The sequence below is a fragment of the Lathyrus oleraceus genome, chromosome 6 (genome assembly GCF_024323335.1).
Source record: "Lathyrus oleraceus cultivar Zhongwan6 chromosome 6, CAAS_Psat_ZW6_1.0, whole genome shotgun sequence".
Taxonomy (NCBI): domain Eukaryota; kingdom Viridiplantae; phylum Streptophyta; class Magnoliopsida; order Fabales; family Fabaceae; genus Lathyrus; species Lathyrus oleraceus.
The window spans coordinates 212,727,720-212,743,075 of record NC_066584.1 but is presented as its reverse complement, the minus strand read 5'-3'; positions in this window follow the sequence as shown (position 1 = coordinate 212,743,075).

Genomic DNA, 15,356 nt, shown 5'->3' with positions numbered 1-15,356 from the left:
GTTTGCCATGGCTTTGGTTTCATTCATTTATCATGTTTGGTTTCTGTTTTATGCTTGCTTGAAATTGATGCATGATTTGGTGCCTTGTATGAGCTTGTTTGAACATGCTTTGACTTAGGGATTTTAATTGACTTGCTTCCCTTTATCCAAATGCAATGAATTTTGGTGTGTTGCGCATTCAATGTGCTCTGTTTAGGCATGATTTTTCTTGGAATTTATTGAGCCATTTTGGTATTGATATGCTTGTGATCTTTCTGTTTGCTCCAATGTGATTCCAACTTGCCTAGTTTGACATGATTGCTTTGTGAAATGGATTTGGTGCTTAGTTTTGACATGAGACCAATTGGACTTTGTTCTTATTTGATTAATCTTGATTTTGATCAACTTTCATGTTCTGTTTTGGTCTATTTCTCCTCTTTTGACCCTAGGCTTTGGCCTAAGGGTTTACTTCTCATGTTTGAGTTTGATTTTCAGGTAGAAGAAGCAATTGCTTTAAGGAGATTAATTCAAGTTGATTGAGTTTGGTTTATTTGATTGTTATGGACTAACTTGATTTGTTTTGTAGGATGCTAGCTCATTTGATTTGAGTTTGTGCTTTGCACATGTGATTGATTGTGTTGATTGTTGGTTCTTATCTTGTCTGTTTTGACTTTGTGATTGGGATACTGATTATATTGGATTGTTTTCAGGTACCTTAGTTGCTATAGTTCCTTTGTGAACTTGCTTTTGCTTTGCTTGATAGCATTAGCATTGAGGTATAACATCTTTTTCTTCATGTAGTCTGGAAGACCTGGCTTGTTATTTAGCCAGGCACCTGTCTGAAGTCCTCCTTAAGAGGCAATGTTTGTGATTGTTTATCTTTGTCCCCAAGCAGGAAAAGTCCTTTTAATAAGGCAATTGGTAGACAAAAGAGATGTGTAATCCATCTCCTACTATTCTGTGTGTCACTCACCTTGCTCACACCACATGTGTTGATGCATAGTGAGTAAAAGCCCAAGATCTATAGAGTCATTAACTTGTGGAGAGAGTTCCAACTTTCTGAACTCCCACACCTTCTGATATTCAATGCTCTCCCTGACCGGGGATAAGAGTGATGAGGCACACCCCTCATATCCTTTCATCTGCTTCACCTTAAATCTCAATGTTAAGGTTAAGAGCACCACTTACCCCATTCAAGTTGACTTTAAAGTCTAACCCTTTGTTTGAGCCACAATTGCTTGTATATAGTGGGTGCTAAATGACTTGGTTTGATTAATTGATTGCTTCATCTGTGCATGTTTGCTTGTTTGCTTTTGTGCATCTATCATCATTAATTGTTCATTATTGCATGCTCATCATTTCATATCTTTGTGATTTGTTTGAGTTTGCCCATTGAGGAATCAGCTATAAGTCCATTCTTTGGCCTCTGTTCCTATGATTTGGAAGGGATTGAGTGTAAGACCATTTCATTGGCCACTTATGTCCTCTTTGCTTAGAGCTTGTGTTGTTTGTTGTATGTGAGGATGCAATTATAAGTCCGTGTTGTTGGCATTTGTATTCCTATGATCATCTGTTGGAGATTAGAGTAAGCCCAGATAGATTGGCATCTGACATCCATCTCTTGGTTTGTTTGTTGTATGTGAGGATGCAATTGTAAGACCATGTTGTTGGCCTTTGTACTCCTATGATCATCCTTTGGAGGTTGGTATAAGTCCAGATAGATTGGCATCTGACATCCATGTCTTGATTCTTTGGAGATTGGTATAAGTCCAGTTGATTGGCATCCGGTATCCACCCTTTTGTTTTGTTTTGCTTTGTGAGATTGGAGTAAGTCCATTTATTGGCATCCGGTATCATTGTTTTGTTTTAGGAGATTGGTGCAAATCCATTTATTGGTATCCGGTATCCGCTTTTGTTTGTGAGATTGGTATAAGTCCATTGATGGCATCCGGTATCACCTTGCTTTTATTTGCTTACTTGTTTTGTTGCTTCATTCCAAAGGACACACTTGAATCATCTTCTATATGATTTCAAGAGGTGAACTTCTAGGAAGTTTTACACTCCTTCATTCCCATTCCTTTTTGTTTCAAAACTCCCTTTTCACTTGTTGACTTTTAAAACTTGTAAATACATGTTGTGCAAACATTCTCATCTCTTTTCAAATTAGAAACCTGGACCTTAAGTCCTTGACTTTTCAAACTCCATTTCACAACACTTCTTTGAATTGAATCTTAATCATACTTTGACCATATTTTGTGAATAATCATAATCAATTAACTTCACCCATTCAATTGTTTTGTGGCTTTGTCCATTGTTAATATGTTTTCATGCATTAGCCATAGGTTTCAATTCTCATAGTGGTCGATGTAAATCTCACCACATCCTTAGTGAGTTGATTGTAAGTCTTCCATACTTATTATAGGGTTAACCCCTCACTAGTATGTTGAAGCCATCCTCGCATGGTGGATTGTTGGTCTTGGTGGAGTTTTCTCCCGTTGAGAATGAAAAGCCTTAGTGCTCTTGTTTAAAAGTGAACCTACTCATATTCTGGAAATCTTTTAGCCGAACTACGGCGTTTTGATCCTTACCTTTCATGGAAGGTACGTAGGCAACGGGTTCATCCGTTCAAACACAAAAATAATAAAATTGTATATTCTTTTCTCATCTTCCCATTCATGTTTGCACAATATGTCATAAACAAATAAACTTTTTCTTATACAACAAGTGTGAAAAGGGCTCCCTAGGAGTACCTAGGACGTGATGGGTGCCTAACACCTTCCCATTGCTTAATTTACCCCTTACCCAGATTCTCTGATCTTTTCATTAGTTTTCTATGTGTAAAACTTCTTAGGATTTTGTTCGCTTTTTAGCCAATCTGTCATACCCCAAAAATTACCCATCATTTTTCCTAAAAAAAAAAAAAAAAAAAAAAAACGAAAAAAAAAACGAAAAAAAAAAAAAAAAAAAAAAAAAAAAATTTAATTAATTAATTAATTAATTAATTAATTAATTAATTAATTAAATAATTAAAATAAATAAATAAATAAAATATAACAAATTATTTTGGACTTGGGTCTCCCTCATTCCAAGCCCACGAAATTAGTCTATAAATACTGAAGTTTCAGTAGGGGAGTGAGACTTGGAGTTTACACTGGGAGATTCACTGGAGAAAGAAGGAAGAGAAGCAAAACACTCTGAGGTTTCCTTGGAACAAAACCTTGAGGAAAAAGAAAGAGAGAGAACAGAGAAGGACGGATAGAAACTTTGGCATAGGAACCCTGCCTACCCGGAGAATTCAGAGTAAAGAAACCCTGAAGGCAGCCCATCTGCACCGAAGCCATCGCCGTCCAATTCCCGTTGCCTAACTTATTCCGATACTACAAGTGGTCAATCCCTTCAACCTTGAATTGGCAAACAGGTTTGCGTATCTCTATTGTTTATACTTTCAATTGGCCATATCTACATATATAATGCATCATGATTAAATGTTGATATATAATTTGCTTTCGTATGGGAATTTAAATATGCCTGAATACCCTGAATGTTTGACCATGTTATTCCTGTGATAAAATGCCATAAAATTCAAAGTTCCTAACATGGGGCTGTTTTCAAATTCAAAATCCGTGGCCTTCGCTAGGCGAGGCAGAGGCGAACGAGACAGTACTTGATTCTTCTAGTCTGTTTTTTTTTATGTTTTTATCATAGCCATGCATTATTTATCCTATCCTATTTATTGTTGTGATATTTCTCCGGTGTAATCTTCGATTGCACCCTGATTTGGTGTTCTGACATGTTTTTTTTTTTTAGTTTCGTAAAGGTTCACATATCCCAGGAAAAGGTTATTGGCTAGGTATTCCACTTTATTTGTGGGATACCCTTGTGGAGTTTCACCCTAAATTAATTTTTTAATGTATTAATTTCTAATGTATTAATTTTTTAATATATTATTTTTAATAATTTTAATGTGGAGTTTCATCCTAATTATATAATTAATTGTAAAACTTTGCCTTTGAATAAGTGATCTTGGACCTCTCTTTGTTGCCTTACGATTACGATATTACGGTCATGTCCCGCGAACGTGGGGGTACCCTTAGCAAAGACCCTTCGGTTAAATCATCATAAAATAAATTATAGTCCCTCGGATGTTGCCTTCGAATATACAACTTTGTCCCTCGATGACCCTCCAATGTTGCCTACGGTTAAATGATGATAGTCCCTTCGAATGCTAAGGTATCCTCATAACTGTTGCCTTCAATGACCAATCGATGACCCTACGATGACCCTTTTACATCCAAAGGATAAAACTACTTATTTCTCAATAATAAGGACAGTTTTACCCTCATAAGGATAGGAAATGCCCGTAAAGACCTTGGGTCGGTATAACTCTTAATTGCTGGCTCACAACTTAAAACATTTTTTTTGCACCTCACACCTTTCAAAATGCCTTTAGAAAATCACCACTTGGTATATATTCATACTAGAATCATTACCGAGTTATATTTTTCTAAACAATTTCCAAAACTAAACGAGATAACTACTTTGTATATATTCATACAAGAATCATTACAAAGTTAAATTCTCTTTCCAAAAACAATTTTCCAAACAATTCACAAACACTTTTTTTTTTAGACAAAAATAATATAAGTGATCGAGCAATTAAGAGCCCATGGATAACCATGGATACAAAGGGTGCTAACACCTTCCCTTTGTATAATGTACCTCCCGAACCCAAAATCTAAATTAAGGTTTTTCCTGTTCTTTTCCACCTTTCCTTATTGGATAAAAGAAAAGTCGGTGGCGACTCTTGCTAACCGCGACATTGCGATAAAAAACACAAAAAGTTCAGTTCACCGTATGACAGAACTGGCGACTCTGCTGGGGAACCTAAATATTTAAAAAGAGAGGTTACCTTAAAAACAAGATCACTTATTCAATTTGTCTGATTTATTTTTAAGGGATTGCTTGGGTATGTTATGCTTGAGTGAAAGATCCTACACCCGGATCTAGTGTACCTTAGGTAAGTAGCAAGAGATCATCGCGACTGTCCGGCGTATACTGGAATGGTCAAAATGATGGCTACGGTTAATGTGGCACTTTGGATGTCCTGATGTTCCTCATGTTAGTTGAGGAAATATTTGGCATTCGCGTGGTGTCATAAAAGCATTAACCAGACCTTTAGAACCCTAATTGACTCATCCTGGCCATTAGAAAGTAGTGAGATAACTGGCTTCGGTTCCGACTGGAGTTGGTTGAGACTCGATACTACACTCTTTGAGATTGGACTTTAGGGAAGCTTCGGTCAACCACTTGGTGTTGCACTGAAGTGGACTTAAGGAAAGGTCAATGATTTGAGATCCTTCTAGAACCCGGTTACTATTCTAAGACAGGTTGAACCAACCAAACTTCAGTGGGGAGGGTATTTACCTATGGAACTCACGCAAGCCTTAAAACCTAGGAATGATTGTTGTGTGACTTGCTTGTGCTTGTTATTTATCTAACAACATGACATCATAACAACATAACATCATAACATCATGGCATTGTACTAACCATTTCAAGGATTTAGGGATTTAACTCTGCTAAAAAAAAACAAAAAAAAACAAAAACAAAAGCAAAAACAAAAGAGAAAAGAAAAAAAAAAGCTCTTTTTGTTAGTTTATGCAAAGTTAAATCCCGAAAGTCTTTGAAAACATTTCATACATTGCATTGCATCGCATAACAGGTATTCTAAAGGATCAGTGTTCTCACGATTTTCCTATCAAACAGATTCCAGCAGATTCAAACAGATTGAACAATGGCTCTCGAACAAACTGTCAAAGATCTCCAGGCCCAGAATGCTCAATTCCAGGAAATGATGCTGAGCTTATCTAAGGGGCAGGAAGAACTGAAAGCTCTTTTGATGGAGAAGAAGAAGGACCAGAAACCTGTGGGTTACATCAACCCGGGGAGAAGGCTTAAGGGACAGGTTACAGGAGTCAAGATTAGAATTCCGAAGGATTCAGAAGAAGAGACCGAGAATGATTCGGAAGATGAGAATCCTAATCTCGTCAATTCTGAGGACGACGATGAAGATTATGAACATGAACAGTACTCTCCGAAGGATGATAAGTACAAGTTGCTGGAAGAACGTATGCTAGCTATGGAGGGGCAGAAAGTGCCCGGTCTGGATTTCGAAAACTTGGGTCTGGTCTCTGATGTGGTCATTCCCCGCAAATTCAAGGTTCCCATTTTCACTAAGTATGATGGTGCCTCTTGTCCTCAGATGCATCTAAGGGCTTATGTGAGAAAGATTCAGCCGCACACTACTGATAAGAAACTGTGGATCCATTTCTTCCAAGAGAGTCTGTCTGGCACACAGTTAGAGTGGTATTATCAGCTTGAGAGCTCTAACATCCGCACATGGACTGATTTAGCAACAGCTTTCTACAAGCACTACCAGTATAATTCTGAGTTAGCGCCTACTCGGCTACAGCTACAAAATATGACTATGGGCTCTAAAGAAAGTTTCAAAGAATATGCTCAAAAGTGGAGAGATTTGGCTGGCAGAGTCAAACCCCCTATGACTGATCGAGAGTTAGTGGACATGTTCATGGGTACACTGACTGGCCCATTCTACAGCCATCTACTGGGAAGTTCCTCGTCAGGTTTCACTGAACTTATCTTGACAGGTGAACGGGTTGAAAGCGGCATTCGAAGTGGAAAGATACAGGCAGCTACTTCTGCAAGCACCAAAAAGTCCTATCAGGGAAAGCATGAATCAAATGCTGTGTACAGTGAGAGGAAGCATAACAAGAAGAATCGTGACCATACTGTTGGGGCAGTTACAATTGCCGCACCGCCATCTCAGAACTTCCAACACAGACAAGACAGGTCGAGAAGACAGTTTACCAAGATCAATATGACTTTAACCCAAGCACTGCAGAGTATGTTAAAGGCCAATTTGATTACCCTCAGAGGCCCTCCTGCAAATCCCAACACTACTTCTCCTCGTTATAATCCCAACGCCAGGTGTGCCTATCACTCCGATAGCCCCGGGCATGATACGAATGATTGCTGGTTGTTGAAGAACAAGATTCAGGATATGATCAACGCTGGAGAAATTGAATTTGATCCTCCGGCGACCCCCAATGTCATCACAACACCTATGCCTAATCATGACCAGAATGTTAATGTTGTGGACGACAATTCTCACGTTACTGACGTTGCTGATTTAGCATCTCCTCTCCTGATCGTTAAGAAGAATTTATTGCAAGCTGGTTTATTTCCAGGTTGTGCTGAAGATTGCGATCTCTGTGTACTCCGACCCAATGATTGTTTGAAGTTGAAGAACGGCATTCAACGGCTGATGGATGATCGTACAATTCTATTTGAAAGGGTTCCTAAGGTGGACAACTCTATTGAAGAGGTATCTGTGATTGCTAGGTCCAAAGCTCCAGTGAAGATTACCGCTACTAGAGTGCCTGTGAAGATTACCGCTGAGCCCAAAGTGGCTCCCCTGATTATTACCGCACCTGGCCCCGTGCCATATTCCTCCAGCAAAGCTATTCCGTGGAACTATGGAGGCGACGTTTACATCCATGGCATAAAGCAAGTTGGTAGTTCTGCTAATCCTAATGATATTGTGGGGACTAGTAAAGTTACTCGAAGTGGAAGGATCTACTCCCCAGAAATCTCACCTCCCGCTCCCGAAATTCGAGGAAAAAGACCAGTCAATCCTCCTCAGTCAGAGACATCGGTCGAAGTTACTTCTGAAGATGTTGCCAAACAGGAAATGGAAGAGATGCTGAAAATCATCCGTAAGAGCGATTTTGATGTAGTGGAACAATTGGGGCATACTCCGTCTAAAATCTCAATGTTGTCCTTGTTATTATCCTCTGAATCCCATGCCAATGCATTGATGAAATTCTTGAAGACCGCTCATGTGCCTCAAGAAACATCCGTCGATCAATTCGAACATTATGTTGCTAATTTGACTGTTGACAATGGCCTAGGCTTTTCCGATGCTGACCTGACGCCAGCAGGAAAGAATCACAATAAAGCTCTGCATATCTCCATCGAGTGTGAGGGGACCACCCTGGCTCACGTGTTGATCGACAACGGCTCTTCCTTGAATGTGCTCCCGAAAGCTGTACTCGATAATTTTGACTACAAAGGCATTGAACTGAAACCTAGTGATGTTGTGGTGCGTGCTTACGATGGTGCGAAGAGTGTTGTCTATGGTGAAGTGGTTCTCCCTATCAAGATAGGACCTCAAGTCTTCAACACTACCTTTCACGTGATGGACATTCGTCCCGCCTACTCCTGCTTGTTGGGGCGCCCTTGGATCCATGGGGCAGGTGCGGTAGCTTCGTCGCTTCATCAAAAGTTGAAGTATCCAATAGCAGGCATGGTTGTCACTGTATGTGGAGAAGAAGAGTATATTGTCAGTAGTGTGCAAGCCTTCAAATACGTCGAGATGGATGGTGAATTCTTTGAGACTCCTTCTCAGTCATTTGAAGTGGTTCCTCCACCCAGTCCTGTCCTTAAGCCAACTCCCCTTGTGCCCAAGGTTGTTCGTGCTCCCCCTGTCATGATCTCTCTGAAAGATGCTCAAGCCGCGATTGAAAATGGTGATCGTACTGGTTGGGGTCAACTGATCAATGTACCGTACAAGTCTGATAAAGCTGGCCTGGGGTTTAACTCTGGAAAGATAATCAAAAATCAGATTAATGCTATGGAAGATGCTGATAGTGATTGCGACTTGGATAGCTGGATTTTCCCAACAATTGGTGACGGACTCAACAATTGGAAGACTGAAGACATTATCCCGATTTCCTTTAGTCAGGAGTAATTGTTATTGTTTATTCTAGAATTGCAAATTTTAATTTTCTTTTACAATCAAACTTCTTAAAGCATTGTGTCTATGCCCGAGGCACAATGGCTAATTTGTTAGGGGTTTGTCATTTTCATAAGCATATTCATATTCAATAGATCAATGGACTTTTTGCATTCAAATATTGCGCTCTTTATCTTTCCTGTCATTTTTCAAACAAGCTATGTTTCTTGCACACACTCACGTAACAATTTGCCGATCCATATCCACTCTGGATCCTGTTGGTAATGACTCTGCTACTGTTCATTATGACTTTGAAAATCCGATCTACCAAGCCGAGGATGGAAGCGAGGAAGATTGTGAAGTCCCTGGAGAACTTGCCCGACTACTGCAAGAAGAAAAGACTATACAGCCGCATGAGGAATCAATTGAAATTGTAAATCTGGGTACTGAAATAAACAAGAAAGAAGTCAGAGGTTTCTTGGGGCACTCGAATTACATTGCCCGATTCATTCCACGCTTGACTGCTACCTGCAAACCCATCTTCAAATTACTGAGACAAAATCAAGAGATGGTATGGAATGATGAATGCCAAGAAGCTTATGACAAAATCAGGAAATATCGCCAAGAACCTCCAGTTCCGATGCCACCAGTTGAAGGAAGACCTTTAATTACGTATTTGACCGTGTTAGAAAATTCAATGAGGTGTGTTGGGGCAACATGACGAGTCTGGTCGAAAAGAGCATGCCATATACTGCCTTAGCAAAAGGTACCGACTGTGAAACAAGATACTCACAGCCCGAGAAAGCTTGCTGTGCTTTGGCCTGGGCTGCTCGCCGACTAAGACAGTATATGTTGAATCATACCACCTTATTGACTTCTAAGATGGATTCTATCAAATACCTATTTGAGAAACCTGCTGTCTCCTGAAAGAGTTATCACTGACAATGGTACTAATTTGAACAACAAGATGATTACTGAACTCTGCACGCAGTTCAAAATAAAACACCATAACTCTTCTCCGTACCGGCCAAAGATGAACGGCGCTGTAGAAGCGGCTAATAAGAATATTAAGAAGATTATACAAAAGATGACGGTAACATACAAAGACTGGCATGAGATGTTACCATTTGCTCTTCATGGTTATCGTACTTCCGTGCGCACTACGACAGGGGCAACTCTGTTCTCTTTAGTCTATGGAATGGAAGCCATCTTACTAGTGGAAGTTCAGATTCCCTCTCTAAGAATCATGAAAGAGGCGGGCTTAGATGAAGATGAATGGATTCAGACTCGACTCGATCAGATAAATCTGATTGATGAGAAGAGACTTGCGGCTGTTTGTCATGGGCAGATATATCAGAAATGCATGACCCAGGCATTTAACAAAAGAGTTAAGAGACAGGTGTACCAACTTGGCGACTTGGTGATCAAGCGTATCATTCTACCACAAGGTGATCCCAGAGGCAAATGGACTCCCACATACGAAGGGCCATTTGTAGTTAAGAAGGTATTCTCAGGTGGAGCCATGATACTCGCTACAATGGATGGTGAAGACTTCCCACATCCCGTGAACGCGGACATAGTTAAAAAATACTACGCATAAAAGAGACCCGCTAGATCGACGTATCTAGGCAAAAGTAAGGGCATCCCGGCGAACCAAAAGGGTTCGGGCAAAAATTAGGGATATATAAAAAAAATGTACACCCGGCAAGTCGAAAACCTGAAAAGGCGGCTTGGGCAAAAAAGGTATCCTGGTGGACTGAAAACCTGAAAAGGCGGTCCAGGCAAAAATTAGGGATTAAAGCGTATGACTATGTCCCGTTCTCAGTCAACTTTCATCCAAGTTCGAGGGACTGACCAAGCCAATCACTTCTATCCGACAGCAAGGGATGAGATGCTCGAAGACATAATGACAGTAGTAGGCTTAAAATCAATAGGACTTCTTCCACATAGCTTTCTCTTTGTTTTCGACAATTTCCTCTTACTAGGATTTCTGTCTCCTTGTACACAAATTGCCTGTTTATAGGCCTTCTTTCAAAATCAATACAACCTTCTTTCAAAAGATGCTTTTGTTTTTTCTTTTTCTATTTTGGTTGCGTAAATGTCCATTGATTTAATTTGAATTAATATGTGCATTTGAATATGACTGATGTTTACCAAAAATACATGCATAGAATAGCAATAGCAATTACTACCCGACTTCAGGATCAAGGAAAAGGTCTAATCATGCTTCCAATGAATCCGCTACCAATTCTCTTCCCCAGCAAGCCTGTTTTTTCAGAAAATGGCAGTATCCCCAGGCACAGCCAGTTACTCCCCAACAGAGGTCGGCGTCACCAGACAGATTGATCATCTCATCCATCCCCAGCCAGGCTCTGTTGAATATTTCCACCATCAGACAGAAATCAAGCATCCCCAGCCGAGAAAGGGTCATCGACACAAATGTCTCAAATCAGTAGATGGGGATTTATTTTCCCCAATAGAGTCCCCAAGCAGAACTTCTCATACGCATAACTCATTCATTACATCATTTCACAGCATACGCATGCATACAACATTCGCATTTATTTTAGCATAACACGAAACATCTCATACATCATGACATAGCATGAAGCTAACTTTTCTTTGCAGGTTATTTATCCTCCTGATATAGTCAAAATAAAAGGTTCATTCAGACAGACACCTTTATCAATCACATTCAAGATTCAGATACATATTTCAAATACAGTTCATGGGAACATTCATTCTGACAACACTTCGATATCCTCCTAACGATGGCATCTTTAAGCCCATCCCAGACATTTATTGCAAGTACAACATATACAGGTTATCAGATACAGCCTAACGTACGGTTCATTCTGATTCAGCCCAACATATGACTTCTTCAGCAACTCCAATGCGGTCTAACGTACGACCCATTTGGACCTTCAAATCCTCAGATGCTGCCTAGCGTACGGTACATTCAGGGGTGTAGTCTAGCGTACGACTACTTTCTTTTTCAGATGCAGCCTAACGGACGGCTCATTCTACAACTCGGATACGATCTAACGTACGATCCATTCTGAACTTCAACAACCCCAACGCGGTCTAACGTACGACCCGTTTGGATCTTACAACCCTCAGATGCTACCTAACGTACGGTACATTTCTGAAGTGTAGTCTGGCGTACGACTACCCCTTTCGTCATCAGATTCAGCCTAACGTACGGCTCATTCTGCAACTCAGATACGATCTAGCGTATGGTCCATTCTGATCCTTTATCCCCAACAGCATATGACACACTCCGACTCCCCAGCGAAGTCGGCAGCCTAATGGATGACTCATTATACGGTCTAACGTACGACCCAGTGTGGCACCCATGTCTTCAAATTGGCCTAATATACGGCGCGATCTGAAGCTTTCGTCATCAAACCTCCCGGATGGCATCTTTAAGCCCATCTCCATCAAGACCAACTGTCGATTTTCAAGTGCAAATTTTTGGGGCATTCTAGTGTTCAATAATCTTCCACCTCCAGACCACGAATGGCATACACGCCATCCTAACTCTCTCGGTTCAAGAATATTGAACAGGGGCAGCTGTCATACCCCAAAAATTACCCATCATTTTTCCTAAAAAAAAAAAAAAAAAAAACGAAAAAAAAAAACGAAAAAAAAAAAAAAAAAAACGAAAAAAAAAAGAAAAAAAAAAAAAGAAAAAAAAAAAGAAAAAAATTTAATTAATTAATTAATTAATTAATTAATTAATTAATTAATTAAATAATTAAAATAAATAAATAAATAAAATATAACAAATTATTTTGGACTTGGGTCTCCCTCATTCCAAGCCCATTACCCACGAAATTAGTCTATAAATACTGAAGTTTCAGTAGGGGAGTGAGACTTGGAGTTTACACTGGGAGATTCACTGGAGAAAGAAGGAAGAGAAGCAAAACACCCTGAGGTTTCCTTGGAACAAAACCTTGAGGAAAAAGAAAGAGAGAGAACAGAGAAGGACGGATAGAAACTTTGGCATAGGAACCCTGCCTACCCGGAGAATTCAGAGTAAAGAAACCCTGAAGGCAGCCCATCTGCACCGAAGCCATCGCCGTCCAATTCCCGCTGCCTAACTTATTCCGATACTACAAGTGGTCAATCCCTTCAACCTTGAATTGGCAAACAGGTTTGCGTATCTCTATTGTTTATACTTTCAATTGGCCATATCTACATATATAATGCATCATGATTAAATGTTGATATATAATTTGCTTTCGTATGGGAATTTAAATATGCCTGAATACCCTGAATGTTTGACCATGTTATTCCTGTGATAAAATGCCATAAAATTCAAAGTTCCTAACATGGGGCTGTTTTCAAATTCAAAATCCGTGGCCTTCGCTAGGCGAGGCAGAGGCGAACGAGACAGTACCTGATTCTTCTAGTCTGTTTTTTTTTATGTTTTTATCATAGCCATGCATTATTTATCCTATCCTATTTATTGTTGTGATATTTCTCCGGTGTAATCTTCGATTGCACCCTGATTTGGTGTTCTGACATGTTTTTTTTTTGAGTTTCGTAAAGGTTCACATATCCCAGGAAAAGGTTATTGGCTAGGTATTCCACTTTATTTGTGGGATACCCTTGTGGAGTTTCACCCTAAATTAATTTTTTAATGTATTAATTTCTAATGTATTAATTTTTTAATATATTATTTTTAATAATTTTAATGTGGAGTTTCATCCTAATTATATAATTAATTGTAAAACTTTGCCTTTGAATAAGTGATCTTGGACCTCTCTTTGTTGCCTTACGATTACGATATTACGGTCATGTCCCGCGAACGTGGGGGTACCCTTAGCAAAGACCCTTCGGTTAAATCATCATAAAATAAATTATAGTCCCTCGGATGTTGCCTTCGAATATACAACTTTGTCCCTCGATGACCCTCCGATGTTGCCTACGGTTAAATGATGATAGTCCCTTCGAATGCTAAGGTATCCTCATAACTGTTGCCTTCAATGACCAATCGATGACCCTACGATGACCCTTTTACATCCAAAGGATAAAACTACTTATTTCTCAATAATAAGGACAGTTTTACCCTCATAAGGATAGGAAATGCCCGTAAAGACCTTGGGTCGGTATAACTCTTAATTGCTGGCTCACAACTTAAAACATTTTTTTTGCACCTCACACCTTTCAAAATGCCTTTAGAAAATCACCACTTGGTATATATTCATACTAGAATCATTACCGAGTTATATTTTTCTAAACAATTTCCAAAACTAAACGAGATAACTACTTTGTATATATTCATACAAGAATCATTACAAAGTTAAATTCTCTTTCCAAAAACAATTTTCCAAACAATTCACAAACACTTTTTTTTTAGACAAAAATAATATAAGTGATCGAGCAATTAAGAGCCCATGGATAACCATGGATACAAAGGGTGCTAACACCTTCCCTTTGTATAATGTACCTCCCGAACCCAAAATCTAAATTAAGGTTTTTCCTGTTCTTTTCCACCTTTCCTTATTGGATAAAAGAAAAGTCGGTGGCGACTCTTGCTAACCGCGACATTGCGATAAAAAACACAAAAAGTCCAGTTCACCGTATGACACAATCCTTTGGATAAATAAAAGTGCGGTGGAGACTCGATTTCTTTGTATGCTTTGCTTATGGTTTAATCAATAAATCATATAGCGACGAATACACCGCTACACCCACCAAAATTCAAAATGAAATCAAGTGAAAAATGCACTTTTTTGTGATGAGTTTTTGTGAAATATTATGCATGATTATGATAGTGCACATCAAGAGTGACATGCTCCAAAAAGAACCACATGAATTGGCCTTTTGGTTCAAAAGTTATGCCTTGTTGAAGTTCAAAATCCATGGACAATGATATGATAATAACTTGCCAACCACAAATGAGAAATTGATGTTCTTGGACTTTTTGGAAAGGTGGGAGCAAGATCTTCAACTTTCATGTTGGGCAAAATTTGATTTGAAGCTTTCTTGATGATGTAAAATTGAGGAGAAGACCTTTCCATTTTTGGCAATTTGAAATTACAGGTCACTTACTATTTTTGGAAACTTTTCATCTGACCTCAAATCCTCCAATGATGATGTTTGAAATGTTATATGAGGCTTGTATGGACATGAATGAGATCTCTCTAACCATCTCCCACCTTCAAATCCCTGATTTTATGCACAATTGACCACAGTTGACTTTGCTAGGGTTTCAGCTGACCTAGCTATGCTCTGATGAATTTCAAGCCTCTACCATTTGAGATCTTGATTCCAAATGATGTCACAACTCATATGAATTCTTATGAATGATCATGGTGCCCAAATTCTTCAGAATGGCCACCATCTATGGCTCAATGCTTGCCTTGACTGGTTTGACTTAATGTTGCTTCATCTGCAAGTAACAAGGTTAGATGACAATATTTTTGTACTTTTGGTTAGTAAACAAATGAAATGCAATGATATACAAATGCAAAACATGCTTGATGATCAAGAACCACTCTCAAAAGATAACCCACCCACAAGGAAGGAAGCAAAGGTGCACAATGATCCTTGA